We start from the raw sequence: 14,877 nt of genomic DNA, 5'->3' as shown, positions 1-14,877 counted from the left end.
GAATTTCTGATTTCTGAATGAATCCATTCAACTTCATACTGCACAGATCACAAGGTTTTCTTTACAGAATATTCTCTTCTTCTTCTTAAAGCCTCACATAGAAAATGTCTCACAGGACATAGGAGGGGAATGACCCAAAGGATGAGAGAATGGCTGGAACCGTTCTCAAATGTGCCCATGTAGCCTAAAGTTTGAAGGCATCTAATTGTACTCTAAAACAATTATGAACCTATTCGATCCATTATTAATAAATATCACCACTTTACCACTTGAACCAAATCACAGAAAATTGGAAACAGATGATCATTGGCTTTGATACCTTTACTTCTGTTTCATTACTCAGAGTCGATCAACTCTATACTTCAAGTGACACAGATTTATTACAGAATGCCTAAGATCCTAAGGATCTATTTTAGCTCAGCCCATGGTATTGCTTCATTATTTTATTATTTTGTAAGTAATAAAATATAACTTCATGTTGGATGATATATTCAAGCCATGAATATATCATCCAACATTGTTCTTCCCAAAATATTAGCCCAATTTCTGCGCGCGCTCACTTACTGTTCAGGAATTTTACTAATTGTTTGAAGGTTCTAGAGGACCTGTTAGACTCCTAATGGACAAACCATACAACATAGTCCAGAGAACGGACGAGTGCCATAAGAAGAAAATAAGGTCAGCCTACAGCAATGGGCAGCTGCCTGCCCTCGGCTGGGAGGAGCCCTGGCCATGGCATCAGGGCTGCTGGGCAGCAGAAGCCTCCACAGCCCTGCAGGGAGCCTGGAGCACAGCTCTGCCTAACCATGCTCAGCCCTGGACAGATGCACATGAGTTCCCATCACAGGCTCGAGTGTGACAGTCCCAGGTGCATGCCTGTCATGCCAGCCACCAGGGAGGCTGAGGCAAGAGGAACGTTTGAGGTCAGCCTTGGCAACTTAGACCCCGAGGCAAAGGGGAAATACTTTTACAGGGGTCTCTGAGGGTGTAGCTCAGGTAGGTCACTTGCCTCACAGGCTCAAGGCCCTGGGTTCAATCCCCAGAACCCACGTACACACAAAAAGTGAACTTGGAATATTGTTTAAAATGATGGGTCAGGTACACACAAGGACTTCAATATGACCTCTCAGAGGAGCTCAATTTGAGATCAGACTGAACAAAAGACCACCTGGACCATTGACTCAGTGTCTGAAACCCTCTGTGAGCATGAGAAGCACTGCTGGCAAGACACCAGAGGGCCAAAGCACTTGTGCCCCCTGCAGGGGCGTCTCTTGTCTACCGCCAAAGACTGTTCCCCTCCTGGGGCAGCTGAGAGCAAGCTGGGCCTTGGAGCAAGGACTAGTGCTTTAGATATAGACTATGCAAGCAAGGGGCAATGTCTTTAATAAAACTAAAATTAAAAAGTCACATTGAAAAAATTTTAAAAAGAAGAAAATAAGGTCAAGTAGAGGAAGCCCATTTTCACAGGAAAAAATCCCCCAGTGAAAAGCATCAGAATAGATACCAAGAAAAATACCAACAAAAACAGTGTGCTCCCACTATGTATCTACTCAACCTGCAAAAGTTAGAAAGCTAGATAATACAATCCTGGCCACAGGTAGAGCTATGCAGAAGAGCCACTTGGCAGTGCTTAGTCAAAGAAGTAAACATGCACACTTTGACCTAGAAATTCCACCTGTGTGTAAACCAGGCGGTGCTTAAGCAGTTTCACAAGGGGACATGCACAGGGAAATTTATCCTCAGGTTCTTATAGAGTTGTCTGTGCTTACAGGGAGTTGATGGTTGTCAAGATGCCCACAGCTGCGAAAGTCAAAAGCTAAAAATATAATAGATGCCAACCTGGATATATTAATAATCCCGTATCTATGATCACCTTCATAAGGTAGCTTCCCAACTTCTGTGTGGAAGTGAGTTTCTCCTTGGCCCTTACACTGTTGTGGAGACCACTAGGAGTTCAGCTTTGTGCAGGATCATCTGACCTGGACTTTTGGCAAGACCTGTACAGCCCTCACACATGCTCAGATGCTACAGGACTTTTCAGACCAGTCCAGACAACAGTAGGCATCCATTCATTGTCTGCACTCTACAGATTCCTAGATGCACGACATTCATTACCATCAAATGCAGAATTTTCATCAAAAACTAATATATATATCATTCCAATCTGAATCAAGAAAATCGGAAATATCCCCAAATCCAAAGAGTGGATCCCCATTGTGATGCTACAAGTTGAAAATTCCACAGCTGACCTCATGGGATGGTTCACAGTCAAAAGACAGCTGCATGAAAAATATTGCATGACCTTCCTGCTATTTGAAAAGTGGCATGTGAAGTACACATGCATGTCTTCCTCAGACATGGGTTCATTTGCAAGACACCTTGTGCAATTGAAAATACTCCAAAAGGGGAGAAATCAGAACCATGTCTCCAAAGTATTTCAGCAGAGACCAACTCCTTCTGTCTATCTATCTCTCAGTGAGTGTGTGTGCTCTTGTGTGTGTTTGTGTGTCTTTGTGTTTGTACCATCATAGCTGATACTTCATTGCCCCCATTGGAAAACTGACTCAGATAATGCCATCTGCCAAACTCCTAAAAACCAAAGTTCTTGCTGATAGAATGAAACATTCCTTCCTGTTGGTTTGGATGTGTCCTTTAGGAATCACTGCTACATTTAGTATACTCAAATCATCACAGTAGATCAGGTAACAAAAACATATATATTTTAAAATAATAATAATATATTAATGGAAACAACAAATACAGGATAGAGTAACAACTGTGTTACTAAACAAGGTCAAGGACAATGGCAAACTATAGATTCAAACTTTGAAGAAAATAGTAATCAATGTAAATATTCCTGGGCTGCCTCAGCCCCGCCCAGGCACACAGCAACAGAATGGTTTTGCAAGCATGCTCAGGAGGGCAGGAGCCTTCTTTGCAGGACGAGAGGGAGGTTGAGGCTCGATCCACCCATCATTCTTTTGGGAGAGGCTCCTTTTCCTCAGCACAAAGTTGGATTTTTTGTGAGGATTCTTGGCATAAAATACGTTGGCCTCTGCTGGAATCCTCAGCTCTGGGGAGAGAGGGGTGTACAAAAAGAAGGTGGCACTCAGGAGGTGCTCCCTAGGACACGCCAACATCTGAGAGCCTGTGCCAGAAAAGGCCAGAGCCACACACCTGAGAGCTCTCCAATTCAGCACCAATACCAACAAAGACAGCCTCCACAGTCCTCCCTGAGGAAGAACTAGGCAGAGCACTTCAACAGACCTAATGTCTGTTCCTACCGAAGGCTTTGGACTCCAGAATATCTCAGGTCCTCTTGCATCTGCCAAAGCACACCACTAGGGTTTGCATCTGAAATCTCCCACAAAAGGCTCCTGTGCCGAAGATTCAGTCCCCACATGAGCCATCTTCATAGGTGGGTTTGGAGGGAAGCATTGGATGGTGAGTGCTCTGATGTCAACATGAAATTCTCATTCAAGATGAATACACTACTGGGGGGTGGGAGGGACTGGAAGAAAGGTTGAGCATGGTTGGAGTAAGACCTAAACAGGGTTGTGCCCTGGGCAACAGTACCTTGTTCCTGTTGGCTCCACTGAATCCTCATTCTCCAAGGAGAGGTCCTCCCTCTCCATCTTTCTCTCTCTCCCTCTCTGCCAGCCTCGTTCTCTCTCTCCCAGTCTATGCCTTTGTGGCAAGGGCTGAGGAGCTCTCCACTGCCACACACTAGAGCTTTATGGACAGCCTCAGTGCACAACCAAAGAGAAAGCTATGAAACCCAGAGAAAAAAGGCCTAGGATTCCTCCTCTGAGTTATTTTCCTCAAGTATGGACACAGTGAGGACAGGCTGACCAGCGCGGATACCACGTTAGAGCCATGCTTCTGCGTTGGTGGAGCCCGCCTCCATGTGAACCAGGCTTCTGAGAATGGAGGCCTCATTCCAAATACTGCCCTACTGAGAACAATGGTTCCAAAGACCAGCAAAGGGACTGCTTCCCTCCAACATGGCGTATGGCCCAGTGGTGCCATGACCCCGAGTGGGGGAATACAACAGCCGCTTCTCCTTCCTCTGAACATGTGTTTCCTGTCGCCCTCCTCTAACCTAGAGCCTGTTCTCCATCCCTTCTGGGTTGGATGTGGAGATCTCTGCTATGAATTTCTTAGGCTACCAAGGCCCCAGACAGACTTCCTCTTCCATAGACTCTACTAACCTAACAGTAGGTTAAGATAGGAGACAAGTGATGCTAGAACTCATAGGGATGGTGGTCTTCAGGGTACATAGGCTGGGATAATGGCTGCTGTGGTGTTTGGCTCACAAAAACCAACCAACCAACCAACGAAAAAGCGCTGGCATTATTATCAGATGAGCTCTGTGGCTACGTGCTCAGGAAGCCCTCATCTGACTTTAGTTAGGGATCACAACCTGGCTATTGTGATCACTCCTTGCCTAGTGGACTCAGGTGCGTAAGACCATGGAATTTATGCAAAAACAGATGATTCAGGCTGTCTCCCAGGCTGTGTTTTCTTCCCAATTTCATCCTGTTACTGCTTGCTAGAATCCTGGCAATGCTCTGCCCAGGCAGTGGTTTTTTGGTCACACAGAAGGCTTTCAATAGTACTGCTTCAGTCCACAAAATGCCAGTTCCCTCTTTAGCCCATGCATTCCCATGTTCCTTTGAAACCACTCCTATCCCAGACCATGAAAAGACACTGCTCCTGGAGAGAGGCTTTCCTCCTCACTCCTCAAAGATGTCAGCTTTGGATGCCTGTTCATGTCCAGGGGAGGGCACCTGGTGGGGAGCCGCAATATCCACCGGGGTATACCATTGGACCTCAAGACCTTCCACCAGCAGAAGTGCAGTTGGCTTTGTGCACGAACCCAACACACCTGTTGGAGTGTTCTTGGGGGTCAGAGACTACTCTTTGTTGCTAAGAGTTGACCTGAGTCCACATCCTGACCCTTGCTCTCTGCTATCTGATTGTCTCACTTACTCTGACGGCGAGAGATGATTTGGCCCAGCTCATAATCCTCTGGATTCTCCTCAGTAAGGAAGTGTAGGTCGAGGGCGCTGCGGATGACGACAGGAGCCCTATCGTGGCAGGTCACCTGGAGCAGCATGGGAGACAGGCCTTCAGGAAATGGGCCTTGAAGTGACTACTCAAGGACAGTGGGCAGGGGCATTCTGGAGGCACCTCCACTCTAAATACAAGGGCAACATCCATGACCCTACTACCCGAGGCTGACCTCCTGCTCATCGTGTGGGCTCTTCCCACAGGCTACTAGCCCAATCCTTGTACATAGGACTTCCTGGGCCTGCCATTGCTCTTTGTGGAGCTGCACTCCTCTCGGAGTGAAAGGACCCCACTACCTGCATACAGATGCAATCTCATCCCACAAGTTGGGAGGAATGGGACAATAGCCTCCAAGATCCCAGGTCTGCCCGAGGATGCAGGCGGCATTGGGAATGGCCTAGGCACAAAACCTAGAGGCTTTGGTCTGGATTGCCAGGGCCAAAAACAGACCCAGGAACATGACCACACACAGGAGAGCTGAAAGATAGCCACGAGAGCTCCTGGCCTCCAGAGGCTCAGTGCTGGCTGGGATGTAGGAGGCCACCTCATCCGGCAAGGGTGGTCATTGGGTTACCTGGACATTTAGTGTGCTTGCTCCACATCCATATCGACTCTGCAGAGAGACTCTCTCAGCTCCTTGTTCAAGGAACATGGAGAACCTCACACTGCTGTCCTCCTCCATAGACGTCAGCATCCCATACAAGGGAACCTGCAACCTAGTTCCTGTCCTATTCTCATCTGTCACCCATACCTGTCCCTGCCCTTCTGGACTGCATGCTGCCACCTGACACACAGACTCCCTCAGACATGGCAGTGGACAAGCTGCTGCACTCGCTCATCTCAGCTCCAGCCCTTCACACTGACCTCTCCCTTCTTGATTCCCATCTATCCTCCTGATCATCCAGAAGCTCCAAATTCAAGAGGGCATGAGTAGTCCATGGTATTGGACCAGTGTCTGCTCCCCACCCAGGTGTAAGCACCACGGGACACCCCTGCTCCCAGGCTTACCAGAACACTCTTGGCCATCTCTGGACTTTGTGTTTCTAAGTGGACACGAATTAAGCAGGTGTCTCCCACCTGCTTGTGGGAAAGCGGCCTGGAGGACTTGCAGGTTGATTCTGAGAACTGTGGGGGATGGAACATCAGCAAACCCAGAAACAGAAAGCCACCCGAGACTGTCAGTTGGCTCTATGGGCTTCCAGGAAATATGTCCAGGTGCTGAGGCTTCTTATTTCCTCAGGTCGGAGTGGAATGGCAGCACATGCACAGCTTGAATAAGGTAGGTGTTTACCTCCTTTCCCTTGACCTGGGGGCATTTCCTCACGATGAAATATTGTATTCCCAGATTCATGGACAGACACACGAGTGAGTGGTCAGAGACCTTGATTTCTGCAGAGCGAAGTGGAGAGAATTGTTAGGTGGCACTCAAGGATTATACCACAAAACACCCACAACCCCTGAGAGTCTCCGCCAGGCCCATCACACTTTGGTATTTTGGGGCCAAGGCCCACTTTCTCTTGGCTGTCAGTTATCCTGAGCCCACTGTGGATCATGTCTCCCCACTGTCTGATTGTCCTACTTACTCTCATCCTCAGACATCATATACAGCAGCTCAAAGTTGTCCACATCCTCATGCTGCAACAAATTTTGGTCCAAGGCCCTGCGGATGAGGCTTGTCACCGTCTCCTGAAAGGTCACCTGGATCAGGGTGGGACAAATGTCATCAGAGAATGGCTTTTAGAAGAGCTACCCAGAAGACTGTGGTCAAACATTCAGGAGAAATCTCAGCTACATATACAAGGGCACAATCTTGTTATCCTGCTACCTGAGTGTGTCCTCCATATACCACCTGGGTTCTTGCAATGTGCTACTAGAACAATCCTGGTACAAATATCTGCCTGTACCTGCCATCTCCCCTCCCCCTGGGGAGCCACATTCCACTCATGTCAAAGGACCAAACTGCCTATGCACAGACACACTCTCATCTCACTGAGATGAGAGCAATGGGCCAGGGATCTGCGCACCAAGTGTGATCTGGGATGCAGGCTGCCTTTGTGGGTGGAAGAGGCAGATGCACTGAAAATTTGGGTCCTGACTGCCACGACACAAAACAGACTCAGATACAAGAGTGTGCACTTGAGTGCTTCATGATAGCTTTGAGAGGCCCTGGCCTCTGGAAGCTCAGTGCGGGTCTGGTTGTCATGATGTACTTAACTCAACACTGGCAGTCACTGAACATGTCTCCTCTGCAGCTGGACACCTGCAGCATTAGCGTGTCTACTGCACATCCATAGAAATTCTGCCAAGAACCCCTTTAGCTCCGTATTTACATACATGCAAAGCCTAACATTCCGAAGCTTTGGCATGACCCCCCAGGTGATCCCGACCCCAAATTCCTACACCTAGTCATGCTAAGGAGGTTCTCTTCCCTGCCACCAGGAACACATCCCCTCCTACACATGTGACAAGTCACTGCCACCTCCTCTGCTCCAACTTCACTCATTGAGAATACCAAGTTCTAGGCACTGCAGCCTGCACCCTGGACATATCTCTGCCTTCATCTGTCCACAGCACTTCCGTCTGCACTTCTGGCCTGCAAAACCCACAATACACAGGCCCACTCACCACTGAAGCTGGGCATGCTGATGCTCTCCCTCCTCAGGTCAAGCCCTTAAGACGGACCTCTCTCTTCTTTATTTCCCACCATAGCCCTGGGGTTGGCTGTGTCTCCTGCCTTCCACTGTGTGGACACCCAGGAGGCAGCCCTGCTGTCGGGCTTACCGGGATGCGCTTTGTCTCCCTCAGGCTCTGTCCCTCTAGGAGGACGTGAACAACGCGGCTGTCTTCCACCTGCTCGCTGGAGTGAAGCAGTGAGGAGCTGCTACTCACAGCTGCTGGGGTCCTGGATGCCACTGCCACAGAAGGTTCCAAGAACTGTGGGGGATGACAACATCAGCAAAGCCCAGCAACTGCCCCCCACCCAGCCTGGCAGTTGGCTCTGTGGGCATTCTACAACATCCATCCAGAACCTGAGGTTCTTGTCCCCTTGGAGGATGTGGAGTGGCACCAGGAGTAAAGACTGAAGAAGGTGGCTGTTTTGGGAACAAGAGATCCAGCACCTGCTGGGTGGGGATGAAATCCCAGGAGATTAACCCCATGTTGCTGCTGAAATGTAGGCTCCTCCCACAAAGGACAGGCAGGAGCTCATTCCTAAGCTGGTCCTGCCTGTAAGGTTCAAGGCTCTGAACCCTGAAGGGCTCCTCCGTGTTCTGATCATTTTCACCCTGGGTTGGGACCAAGAATGGTGGGTTCAAAATGGAAATGGTGACAAACAGAAAAATGACTTGTGCCAATACACTAGAGTCAAAGCACAATGGGACAGTTCCCATCAGTACAAACAAGCACACAATCACACACACACACACACACACACACACACACACACACACACACACACACACAGAGTCAGAATAGGAGTCCTGGGCCATTCATCAGGGATCAGACTAGAGGGCCTGCTGGGCTCACCTGCCCTGTGCTACTCACTGTTACTCTTGAGCTCCTCTGCGACAATCGCCAGAGGCTCTGGCGTCTAAGATGAAGCCTCACCCAGTGTATCCACAAAAGGGCTAGTTGGCCCCCCTGAGATTCCTGGGAGCCTGAGGCTCGGCATTGTCTGCAACCACAGGAGAACATCCTTCTTCCTCCAGTGGCTCCAACCAAGTGAGCTCGGATGGCTTGGTCAGTGAAGTGGGTGCCTGGATACCAGGGTTCCATGTTCTGTTTGATCCATTGTCAAGGCAATGATGTCATTTCCTGTGCCCATACCTGAGCCTCTTTTCACATAAGACCACTTTCAACAGCCCTATGGGCTGCCGATTTCTCCTCCATGCCTACCCATCTCAGGTGTGCATTTGTTCACCAACAACTACCCAAACATCCCCACCAGCATCTGCCCTGCTTGGTGCCACTAGAGTTCCAGCTTGGAGCCTTCAAAAATGCATTCACAACCAGTCCTTCCCTCTCAGCAGCTTTTGGACCCTGGTCCCATCATTGTGCAACTCATGGTGTGCCCAGTCTTTTCTGGAAAGTAGGGTAGCATCTAATCTCTAGGGTTTATTGTGTCTATTGGCCCATAACACCCTCTGTTCTCTCTGAAACCAGAGATGGGACTCACAGGTGGCTAAAGCACAAATGTAGAGATGGGATAATCACAAGAAAGGGAGAGACAAAGAATGCACCCTAACTCAATCAGGCCTGTGTCCCACACAGGGACATGGCCAATGTCCGTCCCATCGTGGCTGCAGTTCCCTCTCTACACCATGGCAAGTTGGAGGGGACTGAGATGCAGAGGCTGCTTCCCTCTGCCATACAACTTTCCAAGGCTTCTCCTAAGATTTCAAAAGGGCCAAGTGTGTCTAGTGTTGGGGTCTCACAGAGACTCCGAGGTACCACAGCATCCTGCTGCCCAGAACCGGTTCACCCCTCACCTCAAGGGGGCTCAGCCTCTGGATTCATGGGAATTGAAGTGGGTACAGGTGATGGGATATCACCTCCAAGACTGAGTTATGCCAAGTCCATGACCCCTGTCTGCATCCCTGTCTCCAGCACCACTCCCCCCTCTCTCTTTCCTCCTCAGAGCAAACAAATCCATTTAGCAAGTGTGTCCTGTGATAAAGACATGACGGTCACCCATCCTCTCATTACAAAAACACTGAGGCTCAGCCAACATGGATCCTACAGGGAACACAGGCATAAACTCAGACTCCGATCCTCCCAGCCGAGCCTCAGTGGAGCCTGGACTCCCAGCCTCCTGAGTCAAGGAAACAGAGGTTCCTAGCCGAGCCACCTTGGATGCAGCCGCACACAAACTGAACTCATCAATGCCCCTTGCTCTCAGTTGTGAGTAAGAGGGGAAGTGGTGTTTCACAACCCTGGACATCAAGTGCAGTCTCCAGGCTTTGGGGTGTGCCCTGGCCTCTGTCTATCTGCCCAGGCTCTCCTACCCACACTGGCCTCTTACCCAACCTCCTCCTAGGGCCAAACTCAATCCTGCCTCTCAATTTCTGCTGCCTTCCCCAACACACTGCTCCCCAAAATGAGCAGGGCTGGCTCTCGGTTATCATGCTGGTGCCAGCAGCAATGCCACCCCACTGACATAATTCTGAGTCCCAACCTAGGCACTCCAGCTGTCTTTGCCACACCTGGCCTGTTTGGGCTCTGGCTCTTGCTCTTTTCTTTCATGTGCATGTGTTTTGAGGTTTTGAGTTTCTCCCACTGCAGAACTGCAGCTGTGGCAGGGTAGAGCTCATGAGGGTGACATTCTGAGCCACATCCAATCCCATCAGGACTGTTCACTGGGGTGACTGCTGGAACACAGTGATGAGTGAACACATGGGAGGTGGTTGGACCCACCTTGCCTCTGAGTGGCTTCCTTTCAGGACAGGAATGTAGGCATGGGAGCCCCTGGCGTGGGATGCTTGGCACAAGGCGTGACCATGGGCTCTCTTTCCTGGCAAAAATGGCTCCACTCAGCATGGAGAGCACTGTCATTCCTGGTGGCTAACAACAGCCCTGGACCCCAGAAAGGAACCCACACTCAAGATTAACGTCTGAGTGTGCGTGTCCTCGAGGAAATGAGGTCTCCTGATCCCAGGTGCAAAGGGGTAAGTCCTCTAACTCCAGGGGCCATGAAGGGACATCTGAGTTTCCCTCGTCCTTCTTTCCCTCTCTAACTAACCACAGTTAGGACCCTGGCCTCATTCCCCAGTGAGGATCATTAGGCTCCATAAAGGACAGTCTCTAAGATGCTCAGTGGACCAACACCCTCTGCACAACCCATAACCCTATTCACCCAAGAGGCAAGAGGATTTCTATTCAGGAAAACCAGGAAAGGGAGAGCCTTTCTCAAGGACACAAGGACATTAGTGAGTGAGGGAGTGATTAATGGATGGAGAACTATTTCCAACACCAACTTCCAGGAGCATATATGGCCCCCTGGAGAATTCTGCAGTGTGTTGGTGATTAAGGAGAACGTGTGAATTCAGGGGTCACTACGTCCTCTCAGCCATAAGGAGGGAAACTGCCATAAAGGAACTAGGACAAGGGTGCGAGGAATGCTCACTGGTGGGAGATCGGAAGGAAGGAAAGTGTACTCATTAGAAAAGTGTCGCCTGAAAATTCTTAGCCAGCCAAAAGTCGTGCGAACTTGTGTGGGAAAAGAGTCTTTGCACAGTGATGAAGCTAAGAGCTCACATGATGGAACACAGCATCAACTGGGACCAAATCCAATATCTGATATTCTTGTAGGAAGAGGAGAGTCTGGACCCAGATACCAGGGAGACTGGGGGATACCGGATATGTGAGGTTGGAGCCAGGGCGGGATGCCCATATGGGAACCACAGATCGTGGGCAGCAATAGGAGAGTGGGCAAGGGCTGGGAGAGTTGGGGAGACAGTCCCCTTGAAACCTGGGAGGGGTTATGGCACTGGGACAGCCCAACACCTACTGTGTTGAGCCTCTGGAGCTCAACGGAAGACACTTCCTCTGTTGTCGGCCACCCAGTTAACAGAGTTTGGTTGCAGCAGCCTAGGACCCAGCTGAAGGTCTGAGCATGTTGGCCATGCAGGTTGGATCTGGACCACAGACACCCTCATCAGAGATTGTAGGGTCTCAGCCCTGAGGCAAGACAGGCACTAAGTCAGGCCAGGTGGGGAAACGGATAGGCACACACTCTGGGGGCTGGTGCCTGTGTTACTGGGAGCACTTCTGATCGCAATTCCCTGATCTGCTGCCAACACAGGCTACAGAGGAGGGTACAGAAACACAGACCACGGATCTGCCCCACTCAGTGAGCCCAGGCCAACACCACACCCAGCAGCCTCGTGCCATACCCAATGAGTCTCGAAGCGGCCCCCTCTTCCCATCCTGAGAGCTCTTCCCTTCCTCATGTGCCAATAGCTCCCTACTGTCACTGGCAATATCTACTCTGTGAGATGTCAACATCCGTGGGTACTGTTCTCTCATCCCAGGACAGTGTGGTCCCACACACCCTGGTGAAATGGGCCACCTGGAGGCTGGACCTGGAGGTTGTTGAGGCTGAATGGCAGCGGTGGTCCTCTGGCACTTAATATTATTTAAGTTAAAAAAAAAAAAAAAACAAAAACAAAAAACGGGTCTTGGTGCTCAAAAATGTTTGATTTGCATATTCTCATCCCCTAACCCCAATATTTTCATTATTTCCTCACATATGAAATCTTACTAGCATAAAGGTAATTTCGTATTAAACAAAGTGGATTGAAATAACATTGGTAAAAATAATCAATCACCATACTTTCAATTTTTGTTCTGCTTTCCTATTAGAAACCACTTGGATACAAGAGAACAGAGGACAGACTCATGGAAATGCTTGAAATGACAAGAAGCTCCCACTCAAGCTCAGCATTCAGTCCTGGACAGGGTAAGACCAGGCCACTTTGACATCTGTGCCAAAGAGTCTACCAGACAGAATCCTCTGACTGATCCCTGACTGAGCCATAGGAACTGGCTAGAAAAGCCTTCACATCCTCAATACATTCTTCACGTCAGAATACTTGACAACCATTGATATCCATCTCTCGTTAACTTGCTCCCCAGCCAACCATTCTTCAACAAATTCAAAGGAGTAACTCATGCAAGCACACAGAAAGGGGTGTTCACTACACACATCCATGTGCGAAAAAGACAACTGGTATTTCTTGTTTGGGCTATTTCAAATGAAATCCCTTCTGCATGACCTCCACAAACCAAAGGAAAATATTTGTGAAATTCCCACGTAGAAGACAAGATACACTTGCCAAGGAGGCAGTGGCAAGAATTTTGACACTCCAAATGTAGAGTGTGTGTTTAGGAAGCAGTCACAGTTTCCATGAGAGAGTCCCATGAAATCAATTAGGAAGATCCATGCTCTAGCCCTACCATGCAAGTGATGTGACTTGAAAGAGTCACTTAGTCTTAGTAACCATCATCACTAACAACTAAGTCAATGAATAAAGGTCCTCAGGTGCCAAGCTACAAAATGTGGGATGAGCATGGATGAGGATGGGTGGGAGAAGTCTCCAACTCTAACACAATTAGGGAAGGATGTGCTGACCTCAAGTGGCTGGGGGGCTGGGATCCTGCCACAGAGGGGGATTCCAAACCTCACATCCCCTGACCCAGGCCAGAAGACCAGGTAGAGTCCAAGGACCCTGGGGTGGCCCAATGGCAATAAAGGTCAAAAGGAACTAGGGATCTGCCTGGTCCCTCAATCCCCTACTCTGAGCAGGGCTGCATGACGAGGCCAGAGGCCATCCACAGCAATCTGCCTTTACAGGAAAACAGGGACTGCAGGCTGCCTCTGGCTCACTGAATCAGGGTGGTGTTTTCATAAAGCAAGACCACTTCCTCACATTTGACCAGCAGCTCATGTGTTGACAGCACAATGACTGACTTGACTCAGGCCCTGATGAATGAAATAGAAAATTCATAGCAAACCCATCTTTAGCTCTTCCACATCATCAGGGGCTCTGATTCAATTCCGTCCAGAAAGGTGTCTGAAATGATTTCTAAACATGCTGGGGACTCACCTCTGTGTGGAACTTTTCAGGAAAAAGGGGATCAAATCTCATGAAGCAACTCTTCTCTCTTCTAGCCCATGGGCAATGCAAGGAACCTGCATGATACCAGAGGCTCACTTCTCTCTTCTCGTGTCTTCTGGAAAGGATTCGTTAATGCTTCCTGCAAGGTGAAGCAGAAGCCTGCATCCCCAGCTGCACAGAAGTGTTTTAGGGCAGTGTCTCCCTTAAAACCCAAAAATAAAAAAACAGGTCATTCAACAGGCACATGGATTCGAGTACATGTTCAATGATCCCTCCTCCCTGGAGCCTTCCACATGCCCATCTTCCACATTCACAGAGCAATGCTTGGCCATTCTCAAGAGCAGGAGACCATGATGCTCCTCACCAGGAAGTCAATAAGGAACATGAAGAGAGCAGCATGGATTGCAGAAGGTGGCACATCAAGGATCTTCAGCTCTGCTGCTAGAACACAAGAGCTTAACTTCAGTATTGACTTTTTGCCAACTACCAAGTACGATAGCAGTGTCAAGCCCAATATGCAGATATGCAAGTAGTAGGTGACACCCCGCATCCATTCACAAAAGTGGGCAACATCTGCATCAGAACAAGGAAGTATCTTACCCTTACTCATAAAAATCATCAGAAACAAAATAAAATGGATGCAAGACTTCTCATTTCACTATTAGGTAGCTGTTGGAATTCCCTATTAAATAATACCTCCTCCAAAATAAAAAGTATCTCAGACATGTGTCAACTATTCAATGGATGACATTTTAAAAACTATGGACTTTACTTAATATTTATGTATGCTATATCCCTGCCTAAGGCTCTATGAGAAAGGAGCACATAGAATTGGATCTTTGAAAATCTCACATTTGCTGATAAATATTACTGCTGATCTCAGGCATGGCGAAGTGAAAAGTGGGACTTTGGATATTCCAAGAATGCTATGTTGTGGGATTGGTGTCCCTGATTCATACATAGCATATGGTTTCTATGAAATCCAGTGAGGGAGCAGGAGTAACGAAGCTGATTGCACAGATGACCTCAGGGAATACTGACAGATAGGCCAAATGAAAAATATGCTCCAGCTAACCATTGGTATTTGGGCTTCTGATCCCAGTCCTGTTTTTAAAAAAGGTGCAGACAGGCAGTGTTCATTAAAAACTGTCTACCATGTAAAAGTGGGTAATTTAAATGGCATCTAGTT

Source organism: Urocitellus parryii, chromosome Y (assembly GCF_045843805.1).
Source record: "Urocitellus parryii isolate mUroPar1 chromosome Y, mUroPar1.hap1, whole genome shotgun sequence".
Taxonomy (NCBI): domain Eukaryota; kingdom Metazoa; phylum Chordata; class Mammalia; order Rodentia; family Sciuridae; genus Urocitellus; species Urocitellus parryii.
Note: the sequence above shows the minus strand (reverse complement) of the source record.